The following is a 16,125-nucleotide window of genomic DNA, read 5'->3' on the forward strand; positions in this document are numbered from 1 at the left end:
TATTTCGACTATATTTCTAATGTTCGATACGTGTCTGAAAACATAGTTTTCAAGTTACAAGAGATTTATTACAAGCACGTATTTCACAGAGATTAGCAAAGTATTTGGTCACTCGACTATTCGCTGCATTTAGTCGGACCATTTTTAACGCTAATTGTGCGTTTCAGACCACTATTCACGCTGTATGTCAATTTTTCACCAAGCGTATGTTTGCAATCAATTTCTCCTATCTCTGCATACAATTTCGGATCGATTTCACATCTTGCTATTATAATTACGATAGCCGTGTCTCGTTGCAGGGCTATAGAAATTTCAACGACTTTTGCATATTCGTAAAAATGTTCGAATACTTTCGTCGGCCATTGTACGTAGTTCTAAAATTTTCTTTATCCTCGTAGACGATATTATATCAAAACATATAAATGGAGAAGCATAGTATAACAGTAAAATCTACTACAAATATTGATAAGAGCTCTGTTGAATCGCATGCACTGTGTTTTCCTAAACGTAAGAGAGATAGGAAAACCAGAAAGCAAATACAATTTGTAGAAGTAAATCACATTCTAAGCGCAGATAAATAATCTTCGAAGATAGTAGAACATATTTCACTCATTCGCTACGTCTAACAAAGTATTTCAACGCGGATCAACGACCAATTAAAGCGAAGTTGCGTATCGCGCTGGTCTTGGAAGATTTATCTTGCAGCAAGTCGCAACGTATAGCCCAACTTGTACTTCTGCGAATATAATTTCTCGGTAAAGACGACGACCGGTGACAAAGATACTTTCCACGACCGAATGAACAAGTACAAACGCCTCCATTCTGCGTCAGAATAATAAAAATGTCATTTCCAACTAGCAGAACGCGATATAAAAACAGTTTGAGTTTCCCGAAAGAAATAGATCATTTGCACCGCCTATAGATTTATACGAAACTGGACCAACTCCTTAACCGAGTAACGATAATTATCTACTAATTAACAGCACTGACTGAAATAACCGTACCGAGGTGATACGTTTAGTGGGAAGTCGACGATGCGTGCATCGATATTTATATATTTTTCAACAATCCGACCTACGTTTTAGCCATTTTTCAAATGCAACCACGCGAAGAAACTTGTTTTCAGTTTTTTTTCGATATGGAAAGTAGAAATCGTAGAGATCCTTCCGCGTTGAACGTGTTAAGCATGCGAGTGCTATTTAAATATTTATTCGTCTATAGAATACATGTAATTATAGTCACCGATACTCATCTCCTCCCCCCGTTAGTATGTTTTTCATACAATTGTAGATAAGGCAGATACTTCGGTGATCTCGTTTAGCTGATACAGCCTGTATAATAAAGAAATATCAAGTACAATGCACCGCTGTAAAAATACGAAGAAAAACCGCGAAGGAACTCGTAGAAATAATTCTAATAATCGAAAGAGTCGTACGCGTTCGTTTATTTAATCTAAACGTTGGAAATTTTCCATTTCTAGGACAATCGTGAGAATGTATCGTAAGGTGTCTCGAGTCGAGAAAGAAAATCCTCATAGGCGTAGAAAAAATTAAAGTCGTATCTGCTTGGAATTCAACCAACTAACGTAAACTCCGATCCTGTCTCTCGAACAAGAATGGTACAATAGCATAAATATGCAGTTGGAAAAGCTAAGAAACGACGCTCCGTGTAGCATAAATTTATTTTCAGATACCTACGGATAACCGGAAACGGTGCAACGAAGCGAAACTTCCGGCGAAGTGGACATCTATGCGTGGAACATACGCGCACAATCGAAATAGCGTGAAAATGTTTACCGCGTAAAAGACGTAATAATTTAGTTAGTTTCTCTGATTGCAATTTGATACGTTTCAATGCCATTTTTTACGTACGTATATTTGTTGAACAAAATAAGGAAAACACGTCTTAAATGTCATGCATCTTCCGCTTAGTGCGTAGCTGAAAATGTTTGGTCGGCAAATTATTCAAATTCCGATTAATATACGCTACGCGATCGTTTACGAACTTTAGTTTGTTTATTAGCAGCGTACTGTTGCATTCATTGTACTATATGTCGGATCTTAAAACGGGTCTACGTTACTCCAAAAGCATTCCAGACCACTGATCCTATCCAGCAGTGGATTGCAACTGGAATAATGCAAACAGCGTTTTTATAATCAACTAGTGTAAACGTAGCTTTGCAGGCTTTGAAAGAGGCCAAATTACTAGCGCCCATCCAGCTGGTACATCGGTAACAAAAATCTTGAATTTTCCTATCCAAGCATACATAGCATTATGGGTTTATTTTGCGGAACAAAGTTAGCAGCAAATTTTCTCTTCCGGCTTCGCTGGAGGAACTTGAAAAACACGAAAATTACGCGAACAACGATACGACGATACGAATTAAATATCGTTCGAGATTTGTATAATCCTATTTAGAGGAGAATGTAAACTGTATCGCATATATTAACGAAGAATTTTCCAAATTAACGAGCTGTTTCCATTATTCTGTCTCATTGTTAAATTACTATTCAATATTTCACAATTAGCGCTTTTCATCAAAGGCACTTTAAGTACAGTGACGGATAGAAGGTTTGAAATTGATACCATATGAACTTTAGCAACTTTTATACATTTTATTTTTTACCATATCTGCAACAGTCGTACGTTCTGTGATATATTTACTCGTCGCTCTTATTGAATGTAAATCTGTTTCGGAAAACAACGGTGTCTTGCTAGCATGCTATATTAGCTGACACTACACGAGCTATCGACATAGCTGTTTTCAGTTTACTCGGATCTAGCTGGGATCTAGCCATTAACGTTTTAAACAATGCAAAATTTCATCCTTCGCGTGTTTTCCAACGACGGTGATATATAAACTATCACAAATCCTTGAAAGGTGCGGTTTTTGAATACAGAAAAGATATTATAACCGCAAGCACGTCCAAGCGTCGACTAATCACACGGTCGTTCCAATCCGAAGGAAACATCGATGTCAACCTTCGGTGCATAAAACGGGATCATAGCGATGAGATCTGTTCGGTGCAAGGTGCCAGCCAGGACATAAAGAAGTTCTAATTGTCATCGGTGAATCTAAATCATCGTCCGTGAAAACTTACTTACAGAAATATGGATCTATTGGAAAATCTAAGAATGATATGATGCTTCTTTCGGTTCAACTATCTTTTTAAATAAATTGGCTAAAAGTACCGTAATAAATTACTCAATGATTTCGAAAATAGCACGGGTTTTACGGAGAATATGATTGAAGAGTATACGTAAAATCGAGGCTCAAAGCAAAAATCAACGAAATCAACAACGAACGAAAGAAGATGAACAAGAGAGATTGATTTTCTCGAAATACTGATCGATCGACTTGTTGCGCTGTTTTGGGATTCATGGCCACGATTGTTATGGCAATTTAAACGGATTATCGTTCCATTATCAATATTTCAAGGTTCTCAACGAAAATGCGGGTTTTCAATAAATATTGACGATGCATGTTGATCCTTTTAGTCGAGAACCTTGAAATATTGACAATTTATATCGATGGTCTGAGGCCGCGCTTATATTCCATAAACTTTCTTTTGTCCACCACTGTATCTACGATATTATACAAATATACTGCAGATACGTATTCAACGTTTTCTAAATAACGTCAACATATCGTCTCTTTTATACCAAAATCATGAATATGCAAACTTTTAGTTTTTCATTAAGGAAATAGGTTAAATGTTTTTCTTTCGTTCCGAGCTATAATATATATATATATATAAATAGACTAAAAAGACGAGTGTTTAGTTTTAGTATTATGCAATAATACTCGTCTACATTTTAATAAATATATTAGATAACTGTTAATAGAGAGATTCTCGTTGAATTTACGAAATAAATCGAACGAGCGCGCGTCTACGTCGTAGCAGGATCGTTTTACTTGACGGTGAGTTTGACGTGTTCCTTCTTTTTTTATTATTATACCGCACTTATTCGTGCGTGTCTAAAATTTATTATTTAAAATTACTTAAAATTTCAAATATGCACATCCTGTAGTGATCGAATTATACAATATTCCGTGTTAGCATTACTTTCTTTTTATAGGTTGTTTTATTTATAAGATACCAGAATGTCCCCTTTCCCGCAGGAAGCGAAATCGACAAAAAAGAAAACTGTGGGACGGCGAAACGATGACCCGAATCATAAAAATGATTCGAGAAAAGAAAATGGGCTGCCGCGAAACAGCAAGGCACTTTCAAGCGATCACGAGTGTGTGGCTACTGAATTCGATATCTGGATTTGCGACTACTGCAAATAGCTATTTTATGATACAATTCTTTGAAAATGTGACTTTATTACCACGGAAGAATAAAATAAAAAGACTAGAAGCATCTTTTGTTTATTTTCTATAAAAATATACCACCTAACGTTAGTATTCCATATTCTTGTACTCGTTCCATATTAAGTACAATTTTTGTCTTTCTAATATTACTTTGCTATTGGAAATCGTTCATAGCGTTAAAGGTACAAAAATGATCCTAAGTTGAGCGTAAATATACGATGTAGTTACGATTTACTTTCTTCTTCTACTACTATTACTACCGATAATTAATAGTTCGATAGATGATAAACGGTAGATACGTAACAGCAAAATTAGGTGAGACGCGTCAGACGATTAGGTGAGAACGCGAGACAATAAGAAAAATAATTGTAAACCGAATTCCTTCTATGGCTGAGAAGCTGAAAAATAAACTATACCACTGCGATAAAAAGAACAAGACCCAAGCAAGAACTTTTACCTATTAAATACGATAAAGAGAGCTATACTTTGTATATTTCGTATGTTTCTGCTTATCGGGTGTATTCTATGTATTTATGTATCTTTGGATTTCACATAATTGTACATAGTCACTAAGGTAAGCGGATGGTTTAAAAAAATAACAGAAAATTATTTCTCGGCAATCATTCCATACAAATAGCTGCAATAAAGAGTGTACAAAGCAAGAAAATATTTGTCACCGGCACGATAAGATAAAATAGAATAAGTGACGTGTCAAGGAAACCTGTTGATGACAAGGAGAGACGACTTCAACGAGGCGTGATCGACGTTTCAATTCGTTGCACAGTCGTTTGACAATATTGCAATTCTAGGGTGACATGATAATATTTATACGGCTTCTTTCTACGTATAAAGAGAATACCGCTGTAACTTCTTCAAAGGAGCAATTGAAAAAATGAAACAGGAATGTACATGTCATGTTTCAACCCTAATTACGGCAGCCTTAAATTATTTTAAGAGCATACACCAGCCTTTCGGAAGGCAAACCTGTCAACGCCATTTTTCACGCAGTCAACATTTTTACCAGCTACGTAATCGACATTCGATATTGCAAAAAGAAATATTATTTTCATAAATTTATTTGCCATAGGCAGACAGTATGAATAATTTGCAAATTCTAAGGATTTTCCTCAAATATTGCATTCGATCTTTTTCAAATTTTATCATTCAAATATTTGTATGAATAGCCAACGTACCTTTCTTTTACCTTTTTGATGTATAATTCACTGAACGGAGCTCCGTATTTAAATTACATGTTACACCATTTGATGAAACTAAAAGAAAATCAATAACGTACAACTCAATCTGCTGCAACGCAGTGACTAACCTACAGGTCAACCGTACAGTGATTCAACAAGTACTGCCTTGACCTCAATCGATGAAATATCGAAACGAAAGGAGAATGTTTAAAAAGTGGCCACTTTTGCACCTCCTTGCGTTATTCTCTTTGGTACCGTTTATCAGAAATTTGTGTTAGCCACGCGTTACACTCGATCCTCGTCCTCTTCGCATACCGATCCATCAACGAAATCAATTTTTCCATTCGATCGATATTTGTAATCGAGCAAATGCCAAATATCACACGATCGTTGCTCCCTGCGAACAGCCACTAACGACGCATTCACCAACTTTACACGTCATGCATACGCTATAATGGCTTTCAATCGGGTTTTGCTCTTATCGATTAATACGCCAACAAAATATTTGAAATTATTCGAATGCCTAGAATGCAATTTTATTTTAATCAGAGCCATTGTTCGGTTGTATTTCGATTTGATATTTTTTCTGACCAATGAAATCCGACGATACCGTAATTTGATATTCCAAGTTTCCATTCCAAATTTCCAAGCCAACAGGTGCGATACAGGAAAGTCTCGTCTATTTACGTCCTCCGACTAACAATATCTCTGATTATCTCCGATCTGTTCCGCGCGCTTCGTAATTACTTCAAACTCGGGAATTTTACGTTAATTCTGTTCCTAGACCGAGTGCAGTTCGTTCGTAACACCGAGTATATACAAATACGGATATAACTCGGCGAGCGCGTTGTTGGCTATTGTTTTCACCTAGCGATAATCCGGTGGTCGGATTTGCTCGATTTCAAACGTCCATCGACTTATCAGCAGAATTTCTGTACAATTAGTACGTCGATATACGTCTGTGAATAATTATTCCGTAGTAGGAGAGTCAGAATTTGGAAAGAACAAAGATCAAATGTACCGTACGGTTAAATTTGACAGCCCAACTTTTTCGTCTTCGCTCTCCTTTCTTTTCGACGTTCCCATCACATTTGGGAAAAGTTCTATTATTTTGTTGCTTGAGAGATGTTCTTAAATGTCTTTCAAGAATTTTTCGTTCGCAAGGAGATCCAAAAATGATAATCTTTTTGTATATTCCTTTCGCAGCACGATTTTTACCTAGAAAAGGCTCGTAAATCTACAGGTCGATGTACCTTCCAAATCAATGTTATCTATCGAAACATTACATCGACTTCCTAATTAATTCATATCGTGTAAATGAACGTATATTTAAAGCGAATACGTGGCACGCATATTCGACGAGGTAGAATCGAAAGAAACTATTTTTTGAATCAAACGAAGAATACCTAACCGAATATTGCGTCGTGAAAAACAATTTATAAATTCGTGATAACGATATCGCGAGAGCAATAAATCCATACATAGGCTGTTTGCTATGCGAAAGTGAGAATAAAAATGAGAAAAGAAAACGGAGGCCTGAGAGCGAGCTAATGACGCGAGCGAGTGACGCGAGCTCGTAAAACCTGCAGGTGCGCGGGCAAGAATAGCGCAAAGTGGCTGATGGGAAAAATTGAAAAAGAAAAGTGTTCCTTATAAATTGCATCAGACCATAGAACTGTCAAGTTAATGACGTAGCGAAAGATTGGAGAGGAAACGCAAGATTAAACGTTTACGCAAATTACGTGTTTGCAATTCGTTAACCAGCGTCGACGCGGATCATCGGATCGTACGAACCGTCAAACTAATTTCATCACCACGCAAATCGACGTTATTGAGTCAAAGTTACTGCATCTCGACGATACATGATACGATAAATCCTAAAATACAATTAACCGATCAACGAGGATAAGAAAAAGTATTGCGTGTTAAAAGAAAGACAACTTAAATTAAAACGAACGTAAGAATTAATATTACGCAATTAACGTATTTATTAGGTAACTTCAATTCAGGAAATTCCACTAAAAATAAAACAAAAAGGTAAAAATAACGGTAACAATCGATGCGACATCCGACATGGTTAAACGAGTGTTTAAGCGTTTATTACGTAATCTCACTTACGAACATTGCACTGGAAATAAAACAAAGATAAACGTAGCAATAAAAAAAAAAAAAACAAGATAAAGTAACGCCGATCTCGATTAAAAAGATTCTACGTTTGTAGAATATCCCACGTTTTGTTAGCTGAAAAGCCGATAGCAAGGGAAACATGTGTGTAACGAGTTCTAAATTTGCGAATTCGCTTCGCTCGAGTGATGCAATGAAACGGATGATGCGAGAGAACTGCGAGTATGAAATTTAATCCTTGAAATATGACGCCAATTGGTGGGAGATAAGCATTCCTAGCGCGTGAAAAAAGAGAGAAAGAACGAAGCAAGGAAATCCTAAACGCTTTAACACGCCGCCAACTTTTACGAGCCAACAAAATCACGAAAGGAAATCAGGAAAAAGTTTCTGTAAAGGGAGTACGAAAGAAATTGGAGCAAAATGTACGATTCGGACACCAAAGCGCCTACGAGAGGAAAGCAAAGCAGAGGAACTAAAGATGTTGGCAAAGCTTCGATTAGAAAACGAATGGAAGACCAGTAGACGTTGGATGAATCAAGAGCGAAGGACGCGTAGGACATACATAAGGAGAATCCGCATGATGGGTGATGACAATATGTCAAATAACAAGAGAAGACAGCTCGGTGCAGGAGCTGATGGATAACAGCGACAAAAATATGAAATGTTAGAAAGAAAGTGAGAAAAAAGGAAGTGGAACGCGAGAAGAACAAGTGAAAAAAGACAGCGACAATGCGGTCTTGCTAACGATTCGCTCGAGTTTTTGTTTTGATATAAAATAAGAGTAATTACGTTGATTGCTTCGAAGATTTAATCCCAGGCGGGCCTGAGATTGATACAAATACAAACATACATAGACGTGACATCGGTACAGGTTTGAGTAGCTTTTTATATGTATGACTTACACGTATAGCTGTGTGTGTGGGAACGAGCGAAGATCAAAAGGAATACGAATCTGAAAGAATCTCTTTGAAGAGACGAACGGTCCAAAAATAATTGCACGAGCGACTATCGTTAAATAAAAATGACAATCTGAGATTTATCTAGCCAAAAGCGGTACTAATTTTGGTCGTTGCGATAGTTACTTGAACATCTGGTGGATAGATGATACTAATCTGTCGTAGCGTCGCATTGGTCGTATATGACGTCACTTCCTTACATAGATAAGATATGGTGTGCACAAGTGGTAGTGGTATACATATGGTAGTATACAGATCCACCCGACCTACGGCAATTCTGGTTGTCACTTTACGAAAATAATTTCAAAGGAAAACTTGGATTATTTTTGAACCGTTCGTTTCTTCGAGGAAATTCTCTCGCATTCCTACTACCCTCCACTCCTGCCACGCGATTGTTCGCTACAAAGTCGTACCAACAGGGAACGTTTTCCCTATACTTTAATCCTGCCGGGTCTTGGCTCTGTAGTCTCTGTATTATGTTAAAAAGTTGGAATATACGCGGGAACCCGACTGAGTCGGGTCCGACCAGGTCGACGTGTATGTACATTCGGGTAGCCTGGCTCGGATCTCCGATCGACGAGATACCCGGGTTGCTCGTGAGACAACAAAATAGACGAAGATTACACGGATATCTCGTGAGATACACGAGGTATTTGGGAACCTCCAAGAGCACCGAACTCGCCGTAAGTTCCGCAGAGTGCATATAATATATAAAAGTATACTGCTTATTAGGTAAGTTCCATTTCTTTAACTATTATGTCCATAACTTTGCATAAAAAGTCCGCAGTTTATTCAAAGCTGTTGGACGATGGAAAGTTTTAACGACAGGAAATTTTTTTTTTTAAAGCGCAAGTGCCGTTTATTCTCTCGCATCTGTAGCAGTCGTTTCCTCTTTATTCATATTGCAACTGTCATCGTTTTCAGGAGGATCGTGATAACCAAACAGGATTGCGAGTTTCGATGTAGATACGTAAGAGATATACATATAAAAGAATATTTTAAACGTAACGTCATGGGTTAAAATAATCGGTATAACGTTACGAATCGTAATAATTTTGAATTTTGAGGCAACGTCTCTATATAAAAATTCAATTGCGCCAAATGCTATTAGAAACTTGACAAACGTTTTGCTAAAAATTGACAATGATGACTAGACTGCGAATTGTTATGAATTCAAGTAAAAAAAGGAGAATCTACATTTAGTAAATATTATAACCAAGTAAGTATTCTGCTTGAAATGTTTCATGTAATTTTACAAATCACGCGCGTGTTTGCAACTTTAACTTTTTTATAAATACATAAAATGCCGATGACTTATACGTATAGGCGCGGAGTACTTAATTTACGAGCGCAGACAGGCCGAAATTACATTTCAATAAAAAGATGGTGATAATAGATCCTTAGTGTTGCGTTAGTTGCAATCAACCATATCCTGTTTCATGAATATATGTATTATTCATTACTATCATAAAATATTGGTAATTATGCAGAATAGGGGACGCCTCGCCGATCCCGATGACTTTGAACATGCCGTCAAGGTTAACATTCTGAACATTCTTATCCTACACGTATAACTGCCGCTCAACTATACTTTTCGCGGTATATAACAATTTACGTTCGATATTATATAACAATACAATTTGCACATTTTTCTTCTGTGAACAACTTTTCAATAACAACGACTGCATTTATTACATTTTTCATCGATCCAAGACGAGACTAAAATGCAACATTTCATACATTAATCGATTCATACGATGTCTTTTTAAATTATTTACACAGTGTTAAAAACAATTATCACATTAATAAACTAACGTCTAATCTGGTCTCTATAAAAATACGGTCGCTTACTCCAGGATGAAATGCAATCAACAATTAATTAACTTAATTAAGCCGAGCCATAACTGGCCTGATTTGTCAATATGCAACGTCGTGCTTATGTAATGCGAACGTGTGCAACGCGGATTACAACATTGTAACGATTCCGGTCTTCCTTAATTAAATCGTAATTAAAAAAAAAAATAGTGGAAGATTAAATATTAAATGCTTTGAAAAAATATTTTTAAAATATTTTATGAATGCGGCGATGTGCGCTCAACCGCTCGTGAAATGTCGTGTCTTACATTTTGCGTGGTTCGTGTAGTTTTCCGATGAAAATAAATTATCACTAGCCGATGAAGTATTTTTACTACGCGAAGGATCGATATAAACTTGCAACATTCTTCTGCGAACGACGAAGGAAAGATGCACAAAGTATTTATAATGTACACGTATATCTACTATAAGAGCGTTCAAGTGGTAGTAGGCATTGTAGTTGCGTTTAACGCGTACTGCGTAGATGCATCGCTTTACTTGCAAAAACGATTTTTTTTTATCCTAGGAGAACAAATCTTTTCAAACAAATCATTGCGCTGAAAAATTAAGACTTACAAAGATATGGCAAGATCGATGCTCGAAGGAGTCCGAAAAGGAGAACATTCGAGTTCATTTCGGTATATAACATCTCATGACGTATCTCGGATGTCGTTAAATGACAATCTGCAACATACGTTGAAGTACTCGAAAGAAAAGTCAAAAAGAACTTTATCGAATTTCCTTTCCTCGAAAGTTTGCATTCTGCAGAATACACATTATATATATGTGTGAATAAATATATAAATAAATAAACGGTCCGATACGTTGATCGGTTGATTTATTCTAGATAAATTTGCATCTATATATAGCAGGTTCTTAATCTACTTCGTCAACACGACTTTCCTATCGCTTCATCTTTTCCAATGGCAATTGAGCATAAAAACTCTCTTATCACTCCAGACACTTTCCTTTACCGTCTGCTGGGCCTTTCCGAATGAACCAACTGATAGCGATAACGATAATTTTGTGATTGAGGTACCTAGCGTACAATACAAACACATATACACGTGTCAGCATGTAGACGACACAGGCCAACAGCAATCCCTTCCGCTTCCTGTTGCGATACGACCATGACACGAGGAGACTGTGTTTTTCGTGCTATTAGGCAATTAGCCCACTTAAGGGTCACCCTTTGCGCGCTAAAATGATCTGTAATTTTAAATCTTGTTCGTATAATGTATTAGAGATATATAAAGGAATAACTCAAGTTCCTCGGGGAAATTCGAGGTTTATTTTAAAAAAAAGATAAGGCGGATATTTTGTTCAAAATAATAGCTATCATCTTCTATGAAATAAGCCGATTCTATCGAGCCATCTATCAGGCAGCCGATGAATTCCACTTCGAAGGAATGCCGTGTCTTTTGCCACGACCAAGTTGTCCAGCCATTTCTTCCGGACTTCATCGGTCGAACGAAGGTGCATATCCGACAAACCGTGCTGCATCGACAGAAACAGGTCGTAACGAAGAAACGTCAGGAGAACATGCCGTATGTTACGTAGTTCCTCATCCAAGACTCAGTGCGATATCTTTTTATCAGAAGCAACGTGTGATCCGACGATATCGTGCAGCAATTTCACAAAACACCCACCTTCCTTCTTTCCGAATCGTTTCCATCTCGCGTAGGCGACTTGAAATGGTCTCGTTGTGTTACTCCTAACTGCTTCGCAAGTTGTTTTTGCGTCCGTGCTGAATTCTCGGCCAGTAGTTGTCCCAAATCATCGTTATTGCACTTTCGTAAGCGTCCGGAGCGTTGCTCTCACACATCGTACGATAAAATATCCTGACCGAGAGAGCGATCGATCGATTCGCGTACGCTTTTCTTGTTGGGATTCGTGAAAAACACGGTGACGAATACGGACTTTGTCTATTGCCATTATCGACACTTGTAGATTGGTTTTTGGGTTTGCGTTGGAACCGCACCAAGCAAAATGTTTCCAACAGCAACGTGTCGACGATACATAGCAAGAAAAGGGCGGGAATATTATGAAATCTCGAAACAAATTTGGATGATGTATGCAACTCGTAAATTTTCGAAAATTAATATCTCCGTTTATTTTAAATCAATGTGTCGACTGTCGTTTTCCATGACATTTTCTCACCTCTCTAAACTACCATTTTAATTCCAGTTTCAATTCTTTTTTTTCTTTTTGTAAGGATTTGGATCGATCAATTCATTCCACTCTGCTTTTGTATACGCCATATCGTTCAACCTTTTATCAGTTAAAAAATATTGCAATAATTGAAATAGAGAGAACTCGCTGTAAAATCCCAATTATGACCGTTATTTTTTAAAAGATTGCCTTTGTCGTGACCCGCGGCGATAGAACTAAATTCCTTTGCGATTTACTAACAATGAGTTCAATTTTCCATTAAAACTGTATCTAACCCGACAGGTCTATTATCCCCATCTCTTCGGTTCGATTATTTGATCAGTTTTCACGTGGAAACTAATCGTCAAGATCTCAAGGAATATTTTTTATCGATATTAACCGTTTAAAGTATTTTATTAAAGAAATGTATACATATTTCAGAATACAAAACATTATTAGCATAGACACTATCTTATGCCCAATGTGTGTTCTGTAAGGTTAATATTTACATATACGCATAATAAAATTTCATATATATTTATTTTTATTTGCAAATGCAATCGCCTATCAATTATATGTTCATGGGACCTATAAACTCCCAATTGTCGAAAAAGACGCTATTCCTAAAATCTAAGGCTACACAGTAGATTCAGTTCAAATAGAACGTTCGGTCACGCGAAAGCCAACTATTAAGTAACTTGAGATCACTCCCCGCGCTATCGTAATACGCCAGCCTAATTTACTTATAATTAGATCACAATGTTTATACATTTTTGGGAGTTTCCAGATTTCAAAAATTTACACCGCGCACATAATGTGCAAAAAAATATGTAAAACATTTGAAGCAAAGCATTCATCACGATGTTTAGTGGATTGAACAAATTTCTATTTAAATTCCACTTGCTTAATTACATTCGTGAGAATACAAAATTGCAAACGAAAATTGATCGTAATACACCGAATGAGCAAAAAGGAAAGATATCCTACGTATTTGTTTCTCCAATTTCTCTGTATTATTCACTGAGACAGGACATGCTAAAAGCGTAATAAAACTTAATAACAAAAAGGTCTACGCTCTGGTCTGGAAGATTCGAATTGAATGACGAGCGACTGGCTCTCGCCTTCTCTCATCCACTGTCGGGAATGTGCGGTTTAAATACTGTTTAACAAGGAGGATGAAACTTGATAAAACTTCACCATACAATTAATCGTCTCGTAACGACGTCTGAAACAACGTTTAAAATTAGATTGTAGTCGGCGTTTTCCTTGAAATAAAAATGGAAACACCGCGATGCAGAGTTTTGCAAAAACTTCAGATTACTTTCTAAACACGTTGGTTTGATTCGACAATGTTAGCTTTAATCCGGCCTAATTATATTTTTCATCGCTAAAAGATACCTCAAGCTTGAACAAAGTGCGCAAAATATTATTATTCGTATATACATGATTTCTCGTTGCTATTTCGCGTTAAATATTTTCTTAAACCAAACTAAACGGAACAAATTTTTGTCGACTGCTAAAATTAGAGCAAGACAGAAGTACATAAATCCAAACAGGAAAGAGAAAAGTCCCATCGCTCTTATAAAACGATAAATTAGAAGATCAACAGATTGCGTTTTATTTTATTAGACGCTGAGAATTTTATTACAAGAACACATTGCATCTATCTCGACAGACAGTGACCGATCGTTGCATGAATTTGCTCTCTCCTTGGAAAATTCAATGCTTAAGTCGAGCGAGAAAGAACAATCGCTGACTTTGAGAAAATAATTCCGAGTAGCGAGCGGCTTATACTTCGCGGCTAGGTCATTCGGACCAGAAATGATCGTAACTTCCAAGAAGAAAATGACATCACGCCGGCGGAATCGTCGAATTCCATCGTAGTGCTGATCCGCGAACGACCATGCACGACGCGACACCATACGAGATACGAGATGTACCGCCTGGTTTCTTGTTTTAACGTTACATCTCTCGTTAGGAACCTCGATCACGCGATTGACTGTATAAATTATCTTCTCTAACAAAAACCAGATGGAAGCGTTTCGACCGATTTTCGCGAGACTAGCCAAACATTGTCAGCCATAGATGTATATTACGACGAGCGGTAGAAAGTTTAAAATTGGCGCTCTGCGACTGGCGATAACTTTTGTAAACGTTTTTTACGATACAGCAAAGTCTCGGTGATCAGAGTGTCGTTCAACCGAAATTCCGTATTATCCGAGGTGCTATGAACTTTATCGCAACTTTGCGAAAACGTATCGTGAAAGTAGTTAAACGAACGTTTGACCGATTAAACAGTTGGTTGAACTCAAAAACTTGCACAACGTTACGTTATCAAGATATTCTTCGCGATTGATCTCGTTAACACGTAGTAACAGTTTGGGGACGAGAGTTAAACTGATACGCGTAAATTGTAAAGACTTACGTGTCACTACGTCTCTTTCACGAATCTCGGTAATCAGGCTGGGTCATCCAGATCCGGTTTAATTGTCAAGTAGCGGCTGTTCGAAATATAGCAGCGATAACGGATCGAAAAGATTAGCTGACATACTTCGAACATCGTAGATGTTTCGATAAAAAAGATGTAAACAGACGAATTAACATCATATTCGGAGAAAATCTTTCCAAAATACATAAACAAAAAGCAAAGAGGAAAAGCAAACACCGAGTCTACTCGAACCACCTTTGACATTTAATCGAGCTGTCTAATCTATTTTTTATAACATCCTTCGACTATGGAAATAATATTGCGTCATCGAGGCGAGTTTACTTTTGTTAAAAACAAAATATTGATCACGCAGAAATGTTAAGCAACTCGTACAACTTGCTTGTAACCAATGAAACGTTCGCTGTGGTATTTTCATGATCGTTAATGCGACAGTTAGTCGTATATTTCAATATTTTAGTACAGCGTAATATATTTGAACAAGTCACGTAACACAACGAGGTTGTTGGCGATTTAAAGATGCTATGACACATGGTAGCCGTGCGTATGGCCCAATTGATAATAACGAAACAAGGACTTCGGAAACATGAATGCCACATCCGGTGATAATGCTATACGAGTACTGAACCGTGCTGAACAAACCAGCTAACTTTATTCCCTGATTTAACTCTTTCGAAATCCGTGGCTAGTGAATTTTTCCTACTGTCATAAATGTTTTTATCAGAATGTTAAAAATAAGCTGCGGGTATTAATGGGAAATTGCAGAGTGCAAAAATAAACAGAACGCGCGTAATGTGCAAAAGTATATAAAATATGCAACGATACAGCACCAATTATACCGTTTGGCAGATAAAAGCAATTTCTGCTAAAGTTTTTTAAAATTTTAACGTTGCATTTCTTTTTAGTTCTTATGTATTACGGAACTACCTTTGGTAGAGATACGCGTATTATGCTTGGGACAAGAAAATTTCCAACAAAAATATTCCATTTACAAGATGTTGACGTATTATCCTACTTAACTCGTTAAAAGCCAATCAATGGTTTATCATAATGTTACAAGTACGTCGATTTCCTTATACT

General features: G+C 37.0%; 1 protein-coding gene and 1 long non-coding RNA gene across 11 annotated transcripts in view; one reads left to right on the top strand and one right to left on the bottom strand.

Moving 5' to 3' along the window:
• The window catches only part of LOC126925433 (brain tumor protein), a 153,699-nt gene that overhangs the window by 40,006 nt on the left and 97,568 nt on the right, over positions 1–16,125 (bottom strand). Inside the window, exon 1 of one of the 10 annotated variants that reach the window (XM_050741037.1) lies at positions 5,512–11,230. The exons of the other annotated variants lie outside the window; for them this stretch is intronic. The gene's annotated coding sequence lies outside the window, so the exon portion shown is untranslated. Of the gene's footprint in view, positions 1–5,511; positions 11,231–16,125 lie in introns of those variants that run through there. 10 annotated transcript variants of the gene reach the window in all.
• On the top strand, positions 1,238–2,365 carry LOC126925551 (uncharacterized). The gene is made up of 2 exons (XR_007713992.1): positions 1,238–1,618; positions 1,690–2,365. It is a non-coding gene; the product is annotated as an uncharacterized LOC126925551 (long non-coding RNA).

The sequence above is a fragment of the Bombus affinis genome, chromosome 2, assembly GCF_024516045.1.
Source record: "Bombus affinis isolate iyBomAffi1 chromosome 2, iyBomAffi1.2, whole genome shotgun sequence".
Taxonomy (NCBI): Eukaryota; Metazoa; Arthropoda; class Insecta; order Hymenoptera; family Apidae; genus Bombus; species Bombus affinis.